A 17,018-nucleotide genomic window follows, 5' to 3' on the forward strand; every position below is an offset into this window, starting at 1 on the left:
GCCTGAGATGTTTGCAGCTCAGTGTCAGGGCTGCTGCTGACTGTCCTTCCATGTCAGAGAGGAGTTTCCTCAGAAGAATCCAGCCAAGCACTTGAATGCACTTCCTCCCCCTCTCTATGGGCAGCTTCTAGCTTCTAGCTTGAGAGCTCTCTCCTGTTTCAGCAGTAGTGAAATTGATGGGTGGAGAGTCTTGATTTTTTTTTTACTTTGGTGAGTTCACAGGATGGCGGAGACTCAGACTTTTCAGTTCTTCCACCAATAAAAAAGAACCACAGACCCTGTCTCTTCATTATGGCTCTGCTGTAACAGAGCCCATGGAATAGGCAATGGACTGCTGACTTTGCTACTATTCAGAGCTGCCGTCTGAGTGTGCACCCTCACAGCCCTGGGGTGTGCACCCAGGCCCTCTGCAAGAAGTCTCTGTCATTTTGCTCAGACAGGTCTCAGTGTCACCCTAGATGGCTCTCAGGGTATCATCACTGGGGAGGGAGTCGGGTATCACCCTCTCTCAGCACCAGAGTGGGGACAAGAGCTAGAACAGGTGTTCTGCTTTCTACCAACAAAACCATGCCCCACCCCCATCCTTAGTATCTGCCCCCAACATCCAAATAAAATTTAACAACCCCAAGTGTGCCAACATACCAGAGAAAGATCTATGTATCTCTTTAGTACATGGTCGTGGTGCTTTGCGTGAGAATGGACCCCATGGACTCCTATAACTCATATATTGGAATGTTTAGTCACCAGGGAGTGGAACTGTTTGGGAAGGATGTTGAAGAAGGCATGTCATTGGGTATGGGCTTCGAGGTTTCAAAAGCCTACACCAGGTCCAATCTCTCTCCCTCCCTCCCTCCCTCCCCTTTCCCCTCTACCTCCCTCTCTTTCCCTCTTTCCTGCAGATCAAGTTGTAAATAAACCTCCCAGCTAAGTTTCTATCAACATACTTGCTTGCCTCCATGTTCCCCTCGCCATGAGGATAATGGACAGCCCTCTAAAACTGCGCACAAGCCCCCCGGTTAAATAGTTTCTTTTCTAAAAGTTTCTTTACTAATGACTTCTCTTCACAGCAATAGAACAGTGACTATGACAGAGATTCCAAGAAACTTGATATCTATGTGTAGAAGAATGAGTGGAACAGCCCCTCCCCAGTATCTTACAACCGTCAACTTAAAGTGATTTAAAGGGGAAGGAAGTGCCACTTAGTGGTAAACAGCAGTATGTGCAGTCCCTGGATTTGATCCCCAACGCTGAACAACAACAACTACAAAACCCACTAGTCTGTTTAGACTTAATGGTAAGGCACACAACTAAGAAGGTGCCAGAAAAAAACAAAACAAAACAAAACAAAACAGGGATGCACTTCAAGTGATTGGCCTAGGCAGAGATTTTTTTGCCTAAGACCTCAAAAGTACTTGTGGGATGGAAGGGAAAAAAAAAAACAAGCTAAATGAGTTTATAGCAAACCAAAAGCCTCTGCATCGTCCAAGACATCCATGATGTGCGGAGCCCAACTGCAGAGGAGAAGAGAATGTGTAGACTCTCCATCTGACCTGGGTTAGCATGCAGAGCGTATAACAAAACTAGCATCTCAATAGCAAGAAACAAAGAATCTGACTTTAGAATAGAACAAAAAGTTTTTGACCAGACAAATCATTTCCGAGAAGAAGATTCGCATTTCAGGAGACCAGGTGCATAAAAGCCAGCTGGAAAGATGATACCAAGAAGCGGGATTCAGGATGGGCACTTTCCAGAGTTGTCCAAGATACAATTTACCCAAGATTTGTGAACAAAGATGGGCCGTGGCATCAGCAAGCCAAGAGGGCCCTGGGATCCTGAGGTGGAGGAAAGAGACTTTCACTAAGCTAGAGAGTGGCTGAATGTGGATGATGTTGCTTAAAAACTATCAACATGACAACACTGGATTTAAAAAAAAAAGCATCTAGAAATTGCATAAAATACTTGTTGACCATTTTCATGACTTTGCTTTTCTTACAGGGTTTAGAATGTGTGGTAGAGTTACTTGGCAGGCAAAATGGTAGTTATAACCAAGATTAAGGCCAGTTAAAGCTGGCCTACTGTGACATAGAAATGATATAATAATAATGATGATGATGATGATGATGATGATGATGATAATGCTTAGTAGCAATGATCATCAGAGAATTCAAATCAAAACCACAAAAAGATATCAATTCACCTTGGCTCAACTATCTGTGGTTAAATGTCAAGAAGCCACACTCTGGTAGGCTGTGAAGAAATCAGAACCTCTGCCCATGGTTGGTGGGAGTGTAAATGACCGTACTTATGTTGGGAAACAGTTCAGTAGTCCTCAAAAATCTGAAAACAAAACTTATATGATCTAGAGGTTCACCCCTGGTAGATAGCCAAAGGAAAGGAAATTGATATGGTAAGAAGACACCTGTACCCCGTGTTTTGTACAAAACGAAATCAACCTCATTGCTCATCGACAGATGAATGGATGTAGAAAATTGTTACACATGTATAATGGGATATGGTTTGGGCATAAAAGGAATACAATCCTGTCATTTGTAGCATGTTGGGCCTGGAAGATGTCACACCCAGGAAATAAACCGAGCACAGGAAGAAAGCCCTGGATGACCTCACTCATGCAGAACCTAAGACCTGATGTCAGAGAAGCAGAGAACAGACTTTGGTCCTCGAAGACTGAGATAGAAGAGGGGAAAGAAAGCAGGGTAAGCTTTGTCACTGGCGTAAAATATGTAGATGGGACAAATAAATCCTAGTGTTCACACAGCAGGATGACTACAGTTAACAAGATATATTGCATTTTAAAATAGCTGGAAAAGAGGGTATCAAATGGTCCTGTCACAAAGAGATTACTAAAGCTAGAAATTCTGATATGCTAATTACCACAGCTTGATAGTTAGAAGATAAATATGTATAAAACATTAAATTATACCCCATAAATATGTATGGCTAATATATGTCAAATCAAGTGGAACAAAAATATAGAACCAAGTCAAAATACAAGAGTCTTGGCCCAAGGACAAGGGAGGGAGAATGCAAACAAGACAGTCTTCTGGGTCTCTCAAATTATTTCTGCACCTAACAAAGATGCTTCAACCTGTAAAGAGGGAGCAGCAATGACTGCTTCCTCTTGAGTAATGGAGACACCGTACTTTCAATTGCTTCTGTGGCTTAGAGAAGGAAAACTTAAGATATACGTGAACTGAAAATAGATTTTATGTCCTTACCAGTACGATTTGTAGACATAAGACAACCCATGTTTCTTACCCCCTTTCCCCTGTGCCCACCTTCCAGCCCAGGAGATGGACAGTGTCAAGACTGTTCCTTCATTTCCCAGTCCGCCTCCACAGGAAGCTGCCAGGGAATGCAGGGTTCCCTGCCAGGGTTGAATTCAGGGAGGAGACAGATGTGGTCAGTTTATGAAGACCAACCTCCTTTGAGTCACAGCCAGAAAAGCCTCTAGGAAAGTAGAGGTTGTTTCTTCGTTTCACTCATCCAGAGCTCTTGGGTCAGAAAACTATGGGCCTCCACAGAGAATGAGGCCAGCATTTGCCAAGCCTGCAGCACCAGGAAGAAAACGTGGGCAGCAAGGTTTACTTCTTCTTTCATAGAAATAAAGAAGGAGAAAGGGAGGGAAAGAAGGAAACAAGCAAGCAAGCATAAACTTCAATGATGGAAGATAGAGGTCCTGGGACAACTGATAGCCCACCCAACACTTCCCTGCGTGCCCCTGCACTGCCCTTTTCTGGGAAGACAACAGTCTGGTGAGGTTGCCCAATCTGGGCTCTAAGACAGATCTGGCAGGAGCATTTTGTTTGGCAAGCGCAATGTACTTTTAGAGATTTTAATTAGTTGCCGATCTGTAAAGATCTAGTGGTTTCACATTAGCAAATCAAAAGCTAGACTCCTGTCTCCCTCCAGCAGAGCTGCCTAGCCTAACTGGGTTAGGCTTCTGCTGCCCTCCCCAGTTAACCCTGTCAGACCATGGCTTCTCTCAGCATTTACACCCCCTGCCTGCCCCTGAGGCAACAGACCTGGGCATCTGAGGCATGGATAGGTGTCTGTCAATCAATTGTCTTACCCAGAGAATTCTGAAGACAGATTCACCCCTGGGATCAGGCCAAATGAGGTAAAATCTGAGCCTGAGAAATGGCTGGGCTCTAGAAGAGGCTCTAAGGTCTGGAGCCAGGGCTGAGAGGGGCTAGGGGGAAAGTGATAAAAATGTATTTTCTTCTAGATGCTCCTTGGCAGTGAATGGTGCCATTTCATAATTTCTCTATTGGACCCAATCAGGGTCTGCTTTTCTTGACTCGTGCCTCGTAGCTCTACCTCCACTTGGCAGTAACTAACTTACTTCCCCTTCCCTAAAACAGCCTTGGTGTCTCAGCTCTTTACTGTTTGGACTGACCCATTCTCAGTACTCCACAATTTTCCCACCTTTTCATTCAAGACCAGGGAACACTGGGAATAGCACCCTTTTACCTCACTATTGAATTCAACAAAAAGGCTTGCTGTGGCTTCTACGACATACTTTATACCTCAGAACCACATACCTCAGAACCCCATTGCTTGCTTTTCACAGCACTTTTACTTAGTCATAATCTGATTTTGATTAACAAGAAACCGAGAAACCACACCATGGGGTGAAAATCGAGATTTAGTGCAAATTCTAGCACTAAATACCAAGCCTCACTTTGGGGTCAGGACCATAATTCCCTCTGTTAAATTAAAGGGCCCACATAGGCCATAATATGCATCCAGAATAGATTTAGTCTCCTACCTATAGACTAATTTATAATCAGTTGAGTTTCTAAGCTACATTTGGTTGGGACTTTTCTGAGTGCCCCCCCACCCCACCCCCACACACTTCTGTTTGCTTTCTCCTCCTGGCTGGCTGGCTCTTACTAAATCAACCCTCAAAAGTCAGGCTGACAAAGCTGCTCACCCAGGAAACAGAATTGGAAGAACGGCCCAAACTTGAGCGTGTCTCTTAAGCAGATCTGGAGATAGCTTTGCTGTGTTCTGGTTATGCCCGAGGAGATGCAGACCTGGAAAGTTCCAGCACTTGTTCATGGCTGGCACCCCCAACCCTCACTGGTCTTGGATCTGTAGAACCTTCTAGAGAAGATCATGTCTTCCATGCCCCACACCCTGGGAGGCTGCAGGCTGGACTTGAGAAATCACAGGGAGGCAAAGGCAAGCACTGCACAGAGACCTCAGGAGACGGACTAGACAAGAGCATGGGCTTCTGAGCAGATGGACGTCAAAGGGCACCCCAGTATCTGAACAACTTGGGAGCCACTGGACTGTGCTGAACATTCTGGGAACACTTCCGGGAAAGTCAAATTTCTCAAGAGAAACCCAGACCTCAGAGAGGTTTGCCAGATGTGTAACGTTGAAAATCTTCCCCATAATTAAATATAAAAACTAAATCGAACACTAAGGTTTCCAATAGCAACCAATGGCGATATCAAACAAAACCCACCACACCCTTTCACAACGTTCGTAATGTGAGGAGGAGGAGGGAATTGGGGTCTTTTCGTTTGCCTCTAGTCTCTTGGAAGAACAAATATCATGTGCAGGGAAGGAGAGAAATCAGCTTGAAGCCTGGCAGAGAGGCTTGAAGTCTCAGAACTCTGAAATCCTCCCGGGACCCAGCCCCAGCGGCAGTGAGCCTGTTACCCAGCTAGGTGGCTTCAGGGAGGACCGCGGCCATCCCTATGCAGTGCACAAAGATCCCAACGGACGGGAGGGCATAAACTATGTTTCATTGCTGTGAGTCAACCCTAAAGTGTGGTTCGTCGCCTCTCCCAAGTGGCTAGACAGGATTGTGCACCTCAGCCTCCTAGGTCCACGGTTCTTTTGTGTTGGGTTCGAACACAGCAGTCCTCCTGCGAGAGGAAGCCAGGGCTACAGCGTGCTCGCGCCACCTCCAGGCTAGGCTTGGTGACTTGCGTCCTCAGTCCCCCTACCCAACCCCAGGAGCCTGGTCCCTCACCCATCGCTGTCTAGGGCTTCCAGTAGCGAAGCCAGAAATGTTCCGAGCCTGTCGCCTGCTCTGGGCGAGGTGGCAGATACTCACGTTTTAAGTGTTTGCCAAAGTGCCCGGACTCTGGTCACCAACCAGAACCACGAGGAAGATCTGCGGGGCCGCCTTGCAGGCAGACGAAAGAACAAGCAGACGGCCAACAGGCAGCCCCGTATTTTCTCCGAGCTCCCCCAAAATGCTTCTCGGTGCCGCCAACGCAGCTGCCAGGTTTAATAACTGTGTCAGACAGCCCGCCCCTCCCCTCCCGGGGGCGCCGCAGATGACAGGCGGGAGACCCAGTCGGCGCCTTGCACTGCAGTCTCCCTTGCCTTGGTCGCTGTAAAGATTGCACGGGGACACACGATACCAAGGTTCAAATACCAAAGAATCCTCCAAAAACCTCGCTTCTTTCCTGTTCACTTGGAGCATACATCTGATGAGTTCCCAGCAGCATTTCTTTCAGAAAACAAGACGAATGAATCAAACCGGGGGCGAATACTATGCACAAAAGCTAACCTAGATCTCAAATGGAAAGGACCTTATGCGTTCTCCTCCAGCCCAGTTCCGACTTGACTCCTGGGCCTTGGTGGTCTGTCCTGCGCACCGCGCGTTGCGCAACAAGCCTATGCTACTGTGCCTCAGGTTTTAGTGGCGCACGTCAACTCCCAGGTCTGATCCTAGAACTCTGTCCCGCAGGACCTTACTGTATGAGGACGCTCCGCTGCGGTTCATCCACTCGGACCATTTCCCAACCGCAAGTGGCTCCCTCCTGGAGACAAGCTGGATACACCAAGCTGGGAGGAATCGCAAAAAGCACCACAAAAGCAGAATATTCCACCGAAAGTTATGATCGGCAAGTACAAGGCCTATTTGAACACTCCTCAGCCTGGCGGCCACGCCTCTCAGTTCCCCAAGGGTCCTCACCCTAGCCAGCTCCGCCCTAAGGGCGCTTTTCTGGGCACGCACCTGCTTCCTCGCTGTTGAGTGGTTGCCTTGGAAACCCTGGAGAGCTAGTGTTCCCTACAGACACGCTGTTGCCCTGACAACTGTGACCCAGCTCTTGGGCGTGCCAGGATGAATGTCAATGGATGCTACATTAAGTATGGATTCAGCGCTATAGGAGGAATTGGTTGATAGGGCAGGGATAAGGAAGCCGCCGTATTAGGGTATGCAGGCTGAGCTTCAAGATCCTGGGTGGGGTCGGTGGGTATCGCGGGGTGGGTAAACACTGTGTTGCTCCACACTTCTTCACCAAAGGTCTTTACACTTCGATGTAATCTCTTTCACTCTGCTTACGATGTTTAAATGGGATCTCCCAGCAGGAACTGGTCCCATGTAGGAAGAAGCAAAAGCCTTTAAGCATGTTGAAAACAGTGAAGGCCCACTGGGGATAGTAGCTAACCATGGGTGATGTCATATGCAAACCTTTGAGAACACTGGCTGAGATGAGCACATGGCTACACAAGTTCACTCATTGTTTGAGAAAGCTGGGGACTGGGGAAGCAAACTGGACTTATTAAAAACCCGAATGTGCACATGGCGTCTGGAGATCCGCGGAAGGGGCTGAAACCCATCAAGCCACATATAGGTGCTTCTGTTAAGGAAGTAGGACACCATGAGGGGGACTCAGCTATAAACCAAAGTCCTGGGCCAGGGTTACAAAGACTGAATGCTGGGCTGGGCTGTAGGGAAGAGGGAGCAAACGGATTCAAGTAAGAGAAAGGCTTAAAGAGATGATGGGAACAGAACATTCACAGTCCACACACGAGAAGACATCTATAAAAATGTGAAATCTAGATGACAGCTGACTCTTTTGTAAGTGTCCAACATCTGCAACAGTGAAGCTGAACCCAGTGGGATATTTTCAAAGGACTGACAGAACACAGCCATCGTATCAGTTGGGGTTCTCTAAAGAACAGAACCAATAGCCCATGAACTGAAGGCCTGTGGCATACCTCATCGCCCCCTTAAATGTCCTGCCCCTTACCACAAATTTCAAGTGTTTTGGCAGATGTGGTGGTTTGAATGAGAATGGCCCCCAGAAGCTCTTGTATTTGAATACTTGGTCCCCAGTTGGTGGAATTGTTTGGGAAGGCTTAGACCTTGTAGCCTTGTTGGAGAAGGTGTGTCCCAATTGGGGTGGACTTTTGAGGTTTCAAATGCCCGTGCCACTCCCAATTAGTTCTCTCTGCTTGTTGTTTGGAGACAAAGACGAAAGCTGTCAGCCGTAGCTCCAGAGCCACACGTCCTTACTTGCTGATATGCTTCCTGCATGGACTCCAATCCCCTGAAACCATAAGCCCCAATGAATCCTTTCTTCTACAAGGTGCTTTGCCATAGTGTCTTATCACAGTAATAGCAAAGTAATTCAAACAGCTGAGATCTCCAGCTCATGTCATACCTTAATACAGTGAACACGATGGGATTTTCTTCTGTATATTTTATCCACCAACTTAAGTTTTATGTTCATATAGCAGGAGTTTCTCTACACACATAGTCCACAAAATTAGTCTGTCTTTCTTTTTCCCTCCCTCTCCTCCATATCCCAAAATAAACATAGAATCCATACGTGGTGGGAGGGCACCACCAAAGTTCAGTTGTAGCTCCAGCAAAGACATTCCCAACAGTGTCTACATTTGTCTATGTGCTTACCTCTCCCTCCCTCCTTCCCTCCCTCCCTTCTTTCCCATCCCTCCATATCTACCCACTCTCTAATTCTCCCTAAATCTCTCTGCTATTGGATGGAAGCTGGGGTCCAGCACATGCTAGACATACGCTTCACACTGTGCTGCCCCTCCAGGTCCTGCCTGCATGTTTAAAGGTGTTGCATGGCCACTGGTCACCAGCCTAGCCCCACTGTTGTAGAGACCTCAAGCCATACCCACAGGGATAAACCATGCATGCTTGGTGTTATTGCTGTATCCCAGGGCTGAGCACATATTCAGCCCTGATAAATGTTTGTTAAATAAAAAAACCCTGCCCCAAAGCAACGTTGAAAACCTGACCACGAATCTCTCCAGCTCATCTGTGATCACCTTCAATTCCATTATCATAGTCTTTCGAAATGAGAACTGAAAGTTGGACAGTTAGGAACCATGTTTGTTCCACTACAGGAACTGCTTATCCTAACTGCTTTTCTCTGGGCTCAGTGCCCAGCCTGGACTCAGGGGACCACCATGTGAGAGGGAACACAGAGAAGCTGGGAGCGTGTCTATGAGCTGCTGTGCTGGCTGCCCCCCTTTCCTTCCGCTTCCTGTCTTCTCTGGCCCTGCAGACTCAGGGTGCTGTTTCCTTCGAGGTTGAGATTCCAGGTAGCCCTCTTAGAGCACAAAGATTCAGTTAACCATTTTAGGAGTGTGTGAGTATCAGGGCCAAAGCCCTTTGGGATCAGGCTGAATGTTAACAGAAGCAGAAGAATGCAGAAGGGCAGGCTGAGGACTCAGAGAGGGATAAAGTCAAAGGATATTGGACAATTCTCTCCCAAAAAATTAAGTGGACTCACCATTTATTTGAACTTGGTCTCCAGTTATTCATCTATGCACACCACACCTACTTCCCTTCCAGGTCAGGGCCAAGTGCCTAGATCCTTCCTGTTTATTGTGAGCCTTGGGGGGGGGGGTAGGCAGGCATTCATTTCTCTGCCTATCACATACAGTGCTTAAATCTGTTGCCACTTAAAAACAATAGTTTTGCAGGGCTGGGGCTCAAATCCACATATACCATAGGCAAATGCTTTGCCACAGAGCTATATCCCTACCTACTTGAATATGCGACATTGTATCCATTGTTATTTCTGATCCTATGTCTAAACCCCTCCTAGCAACGAGACCTGAAGTTTCCAGGGGCAACTTGACTTGGGTGACACTGAACTTATTCCAAGGAGGTCTTCACAGTTTTAAACCAACTGTCACTCCCACTATGCTCTGTAGACACTGGCACTCACTCCAGGAGAAGATGTGTGCTGGGGTTTGTGGGCGTGGGGCAGAATATGCCCACTTAATCTCACAGCAGCCAGTTCCAGCAGAGATCAAGGCTTTTACAGTATGACTATGGAGGTGCAGATTCTAGAGTTGCACAGCTATTTCTCATGCTTGGAGATCCCGCCCCTGGGCTGCGTGCAGGAGTGGAGACTGGTGGAACCCTGGGACAACACCACTCCCATTTAAGGGAGAGTAGGGAGGAGAGATGATGACCTGAAAACAGGGTAGGCTACATAGCCCTTAGCCTCGCCTTCAGGCCCTGTGTCTGCCAGCTAGCTTCATTTCCTGACGCTTCCACAGAATCCTGAGACAGCACTAAGGTTAGGTAAGGATCAACTGTTCGAGGGAATGAGCCTGTGGGGATGTTTACACGGAAGCCCTACCTACCAGTGGCTCAAGGGTAAGTCCTCAAGCAGGGATGTGCCACCTTGCCTCGCCCCCTTTATCAGGTGTGGTTTCGACGTGAATCCTGCATCATTCATGAGTACAAGTATCTTTGGCGGTCGACCTTTGTATGTGGTATTCTCTATAATTCCCACTTCCCCTTTATGGTCATATGAATTTGTCTGTCTGAAAAGAAAACGCGGAACTTGACAAGGTGATGAACACCAATAATGTCAAGTACCTGGGAAGCTGAGGCAGGATGATCCAGAGTTTGAGGCCAGCCTGTGCTGTATGTAGTGTCAGCCCAGCCTGACCAACATAGTGAGACCCTGCCTCAAAAACAGTAACAAATAAATAAATATATAAATAAATATCCATTAATTAAAATAAAGAAAATGCAGATATTATCCCAGGAAGAACAACATCCAGATATCCTTTCAAGACATATAGACAGCTATGAAGAGACAGGCCCCACCGAGCCTGGAGATCTCCAACCCATTGTCTCATGTGAACCCATTGTGTTCCACGGAAGCCCACTGTGCTCCTGAACCCTAGAGGGCCCCCACTTGGTGCGGCAGTTTGAATAAAAACACAGTCTCGTATATCTGCATGTTTGACTCCAGCAAGTGGCAGGGTTTGAAAGGATTAGGAGGTTTGGCCTTGTTGGAGAAAGTGTATGACTAGGGGATGGGCTTTGCGCTTTCTTGACTCTCTCTCTTCCTGATGCCTGCAGATTCAGTCATAGAGCTCTCAGTTACCTCTCCAGTGCCATGTCTGCCCTGTCACCACGCTCGCCACAGAGTGTAAGCCAGCCCCAATTAAATGCTTTCTTTTATAAGAGTTGCTGTGGTCATGGTGTCTTCATGGCACTGACTAACTCACTTCTTCAGTTTCTTCAAGGCCAGTCTACTGAATCCATCCTGGAGAAAACACTTTTTCCAAAACTCAATCATACTGTGCAGGGTGAGGGTGGGGGTGGGGTGGGGGTACTAAACAGGACAGACAGGCCTCAGAGAGTTCTCATTCCCATGTAGAAACAGTTTCTAAAGTTATACAGTTCCCCCAGGACACATTAAGTAGAATTCAATTTAGAAAGCTTCCAGTTACCAGACCCTCCACAGTTTTTGTTTTAATCTGTAATTTGGCAGGGCTAAACACAACACTTTATTTAGCCCTGTTCTCAAAATCTTCAGCCATCTGCAATTTCTTAGCATTTGGGGTTTGGGAAAGGGGTCAGGAGCTAGGAGAATCAGGATTTGTAAAGGCCAGACCTCAAAGGTATCCAGACCTCCATGTATTTGTTTATTATTTATCTTCATTTTTGTTCATTTATTTAGAGGTAGGGTCTCAATATATTTTCTAGGCTGGTCTCAAGCTCCTGGATTATTCTCCTGCCTCTCTAGCTCAGGCAGCTGACACTATAGGAACATGCTACTGTGCCTGTTTAATCTTTAATTTATGTCTTTAATCTCTGTGTGTGCATATATGATGTGTGTATCTTTATGGGCACATAGGCACGTTCATGTGTGTGAGTGTGGGCATGTGTGTGGAGATCAGAGGTATAGTGCGGTGTCTTTTCTCATCTTCAACCTAGTCTGGGATTGGGTATTTTATTCATCTCCTGGCCATGAGGCTAGCCTGCCCATGAGTTTCTGGGGATCTTTTCTCTGTCCCCTACTTTGTGCATGTTTCTGCATGTTGCTCTGTGTGGGGTCTAGGGATGTGAACTCAGGTCTCTGCTTGCATGGCAAGTGCTCCACCCACCAAGTCCCCTCCCCACCTCACTTAAGAGTTTGGGACCTAGCCCAGCTAGGAGGAGATTGACTTGATGCTGTGACCCAAGTGCTATTTAGGCTTACCTGCTCCAGGCACTTGGATGTACAAAGGATTGGCTCATGGAAACTTCCGGAGTGCTATGACGACCAGAGCAAGCAGATCCTCCGGTGTCCTAGTTAATGAGCGTCCCAGATGAATGGACTGCCCCCCACTTGGCTGTGCAGCTCCACTCTCCTCCCGTCCACTCCAAGAATGCACATGCATTAGTTACTGTTACATAGCCCTGCCTAGGCAAAGACCCCATGCTCGTCCCCTGTGGCTCTGTGGGGCCTCACTGGGCTTCTTAAGTAATTCCACATTAGGAAGCTGTTGCAAAAAGCCAGTGAACTCTCTGATGCAGCCACTCACTTCCTATGTGCCTATGAGCAAGGACATTTCTGTGCTTGCCCAAAACTAGAATTCTGCAAATACCTGCTTGGCATTTCTCTTCTGTAGGATCCAGTTTAAAACCATCTGTCTGGCGTTTTACTGTGGTCATCCTCCTAGTCTGTGTTTCTTACTTTTCACTCTTTAAAATCACAGATGAAGGGCAGGTGTGGTGTGGTGATGCACACTTTTAACCCAGGAGACAGACATAGTGTATCCTATGATCCAGCCTGGTCTACATATGGCGTTCCAAGCCAGCCAAAGCTATGTAGTAAGGATCCTGTCAATAATAATAATAATAATGATAATAATAATGATAATATAATTAGAATAATTATTACAACTATTAGTATTATTGGAATAATAATTATAATAACAATTATTATTATTAAAGTGACATGGAGTCTGAGGACAGCCATCAAGCTTGTCCTGGGATCTCCACACATTTGAAATCCTGTCATAATTCTCAGAGAATACAAATGCTAAGGGGAAGAGACCAGAGCCCCATCAGGACCAGAGCTTTATGGACTCCCATGAAAGGCACCAGGAGGACTGGACCATGTGTCATTGAGGAAGAGATGCATGTGTATCAGTCCCAGGACCAATGAAAGGGAGAAGTATCAAGAAAGAGCTAAGGCTTGGTGTGGGGTTCACGCTTATAACCTCAGTACACAGGAGGCTGAGGTGGGAGGATTATGAGTTTGAGGACAGCCTTGACTCAGATGAAAACCTTGTTATATACATATACATTGTGCATGCATATTCATATACATGTATATATACACATATATATGCCAAGGATATTTTTATATCTATGTACATACATTTGCACACATGTACACATAAAGAATAATACCATTATTAAGTTAATCACCACTAACTACATAAGAGAAACCTTAGCAAAGGAAAAACCAACCCTTTAATTCGTTCACTTCAAAAACTATTTTGGTACCAGCGGTCCCATCTGTTGCCATCTGCCCCTGTGCATTGGATGGTAGAAGGAACAGACAGTCTGTCGTTCTGATGACAGAACTTACTGTTGGCAGTCGCCTCACTCTTTGCCCCACCCACACATATCATATAATGTTTCAGTTTTCACAGTGATTTCCCTGAAATATTACTAATATTTAGATACCAACGTCCGCTAAACTCAGAGAGGAGAGAGAAGGTTGTATTTAGTTTTATTTTCTAACACCCGCCAGAGTGTCAGGTGTACAGCAGGCACTTGATGAATGCTCATTGAATAAGTAATTTCGACTTCGAGCCCTCAGAGCAGACTGGTTCCTAGTGGGGTTTCTCCTGTTCTATGGGAGGTGAGCTTATGCAGCTTAGAATCCAGGGAATCCTGTTCCCAGGGGACATTGAGGGAGATCTTGCTATCTGTGAAAAGTGTGCCTGAAGTAAGTCCTCAGAGCATGAGCCCCACTGGCGTTTATTTGTAGTAGCTGTGCAGAAGCACCGGGAGAAAGGGCCACGAGTGACTTAGTGTGGCTCAGCTTGCGGTCAGAGCCTTGAGTGGGCCTGCTGAATCATCCCCTGAGGACAGCTCACACCTAAGGTGAAGGGGCAAACCCAGGCCTCCATGGCTGATCAAACTGTTAGAGGGAGAGAGAGAGACCAGGGAGGCAACTGAAGTTGGATCTGCACCATGTAAATAATGGTGACCGCAGGAGCAAATGACACACTGAATTACACCGTCGGTGGTCTGAGAGGGATGGAGATGGTTGTGCTGACAGCTTAGCCTTTTCATCGTTCCATCCCCTCATGAAAACAGAAAAAAAAATGGGGTTGGGATGCAACTCCATGGTAGAGTACCTAAGTGTTTTGTTTGTGTGAACCTTGGTTCCATCCCCAGAATTCAAACAAACAAACAAAGCTAAGTAAAACCAAAAACCTTTGAGTGCATTTGCAGCGAGCCTGGAGGTTAAGGCATTTACACTAAAACGTGAGCAGGAGGAGATGGGTGCAGGCCAGAGCTTCATCATGAGCTCAGAAGCAACCAGGGCAGTTCACCCAGAGAACAGAGGAGGTCAGTGGTCCAGTTAGGGGTCACAGAGCCGCCAAGAGAAGGACCCAACAGCAATCAAAACTCAACAAGAGGCAAGGAGGGAAAACGGGTGTGGGTTCGAACACAAACACATACACACATACACACGCACACGCACACACACACTCGCACACACATACATGCACGCATGCACACACATGCATACACACACATGCACACACACATGTACACACACTCACATGCATACACACACACACACACACACACACACTGGCATGGCTTGACTATCTGTTTTACCAGTTTCAAAAGTGCACATTCACCTATATGCATACACATATACCTACATATGTATGTATTATGTATGTATGTATTCTTTAAACTTCATTTTTTCACACTTTTTTCTCTTAGCCTTTTTATACTCTCTTAGACAAAATTTTTTATAAAATTACCTGATAGATAAAATGTCACTAAAGAAGAGTCACAGAAGAATGGTAACAGTTCAAGGCAGTGTTTCATTCTATAAGTTCAAAGAAGCAGTTATCATAGTAGACACCTATGGCCTCACTTTATCATAGTGGACACCTATGGCCTCATCCTTGAACTTGGCCTAGAATGAATGATTTCCTTGATCACGAATTTGTCCCAAGTCCATTTTTCTTGTTAGTGTAACTGCGAAAGCTCATTCATTGTATTCCTTATTATGCGGCCTTTACTTACCATTCTATGAGGAGAGGGCATGCTCTACTCGTCTTCATTCTAACTGTATGACAGCTTTCTGCCCAAACAACTAAAACCATCTCCTTAAACTTTCTTCCTAAAATTATTTGAATCAAGCCAGGAATTCTATAAAGTCATTAATTCATCTAAACAGTATTAATTCATGAAAGTTTGTCTTCATGTTGATCTGCAGGAAATCTGCCCAATAGGGTGGGCCGATGCCCAGGAATCATTAGGCCATGCGATAGTGTCAGGAAAGGTGTATCAGCAGCGAGAAGCAGTCCTAGGATGAAGTCTCTGGGGCTGTGCCCCTCCAGAGTGCACCCAGTGTAAGGTGAGGCTGGACCATCCTATCACACACCAAATATGTGTGACCCATGAAAGACTACCAAAATTACACCCAAAGGATCCAGAAACCATCTCTAGAGGCTCCACTAACCAAACAAGGAACAGAGCGTTAAAATACAGAGTGCCTGCCAGCAGCCACAGTCCCAGAATATTCTGAAATGTGTGCGTTCCTCCGAGTATCACCATGGTCTCATGGGTCATCTTCTGAGGGTGGCCTGGAGGCATCGGACAACTTCTGCCTGTAGCTAGTCTTCCTCAAACTTTGTGTTTAGTGAAAAGGGTTATGAATTCCACTTCAGAGCTTCACGTGGGGCCTGCTGGGAATGGCCACAGTGCCTGTGCCCAGGGAAGACCAAATGGTGAAGCTGGACTTGCTGGTGTGTTCCATCACGGTTCATCTGAGCTGCAGAGGGAGGGCTCCCGCCCAGGCGCCCTGGGACAGCTGACCATCTATCCCACGTGCGGCTTTCTAAGGTGGCTTTGTCCAGGTTGCAGGATTTCTCACAGGCTCCACCTCTAAGGACACAAAGCAGAGTCTATGCCTCCACAGGACACAGACGTAGGCTTCACCCACTATCACCTTCATATGCTCTGCTGTTTAGAGCAGCCTTGTGCAGGCAGATTCAGTGAGTGGCAAAAGCCTAATGCTACAGGGAATTTCTGTGCTCCCAGATCCCCTCAGGAATGAAGCCATTTTCTTGAAAACTGAGCAGGAATCCCCTGACCAATACCCCTGTGAAACCACATCATATGTGAGGGGCCACGTTTTGTAAAATTACTGACAACAGAAAATAAAGAACAAGAACCCACAGAATCCCAGGAAGATGAACAACTCTAACATTTTTACATATCAACTGAAAATTATTTTAAAGATTTATTTACTTTATGGATATGCATACACTGTAGCTGTCTTCAGACACACCAGAAAAAGGGTATCAGATCCCATTACAGATGACTGCGAACTACCATGTGGTTGCTGGGAGTCGAACTCAGGACCTCTGGAAGAGCAGTCAGTGCTCTTAATCCCTGAACCATCTCTCCAGCCCCCCGGTGGATTTTTTAAAATGGTAAAGTCAGTATTATTTTCCTCTAGTGCTGGGGATTGACCCCAGGACCTCCCACATGCTAGATGGTCTACTACCAAGGTATGTCCTCAAACTCCAAATGATGAAATTCAGAAATCTCATTCTGAAGACCTCGGGGACTGATTAACGAATCTGGTCTTTGACCATCAACAGTTGATGGCTTCAGAGACAGCTAGCTTGGTGTAGTGAGAGTGGAAGGATATGGCGCCATCTAGTGTCTCACATAGGGATCAAGCATGCATCTGGTCCAGCCTGTG

General features: G+C 46.4%; 1 protein-coding gene across 1 annotated transcript in view; it reads right to left on the minus strand.

Moving 5' to 3' along the window:
• Positions 1-6,239, minus strand: part of Trim2 (tripartite motif-containing 2) — a 151,540-nt gene extending 145,301 nt beyond the window's left edge. Inside the window, exon 1 of the mRNA XM_039102646.2 lies at positions 6,092-6,239. The gene's annotated coding sequence lies outside the window, so the exon portion shown is untranslated. The remainder of the gene's footprint in view (positions 1-6,091) is intronic.
• Positions 6,240-17,018: the final 10,779 nt, after the last annotated feature.

The sequence above is a fragment of the Rattus norvegicus genome, chromosome 2 (assembly GCF_036323735.1).
Source record: "Rattus norvegicus strain BN/NHsdMcwi chromosome 2, GRCr8, whole genome shotgun sequence".
NCBI lineage: Eukaryota > Metazoa > Chordata > Mammalia > Rodentia > Muridae > Rattus > Rattus norvegicus.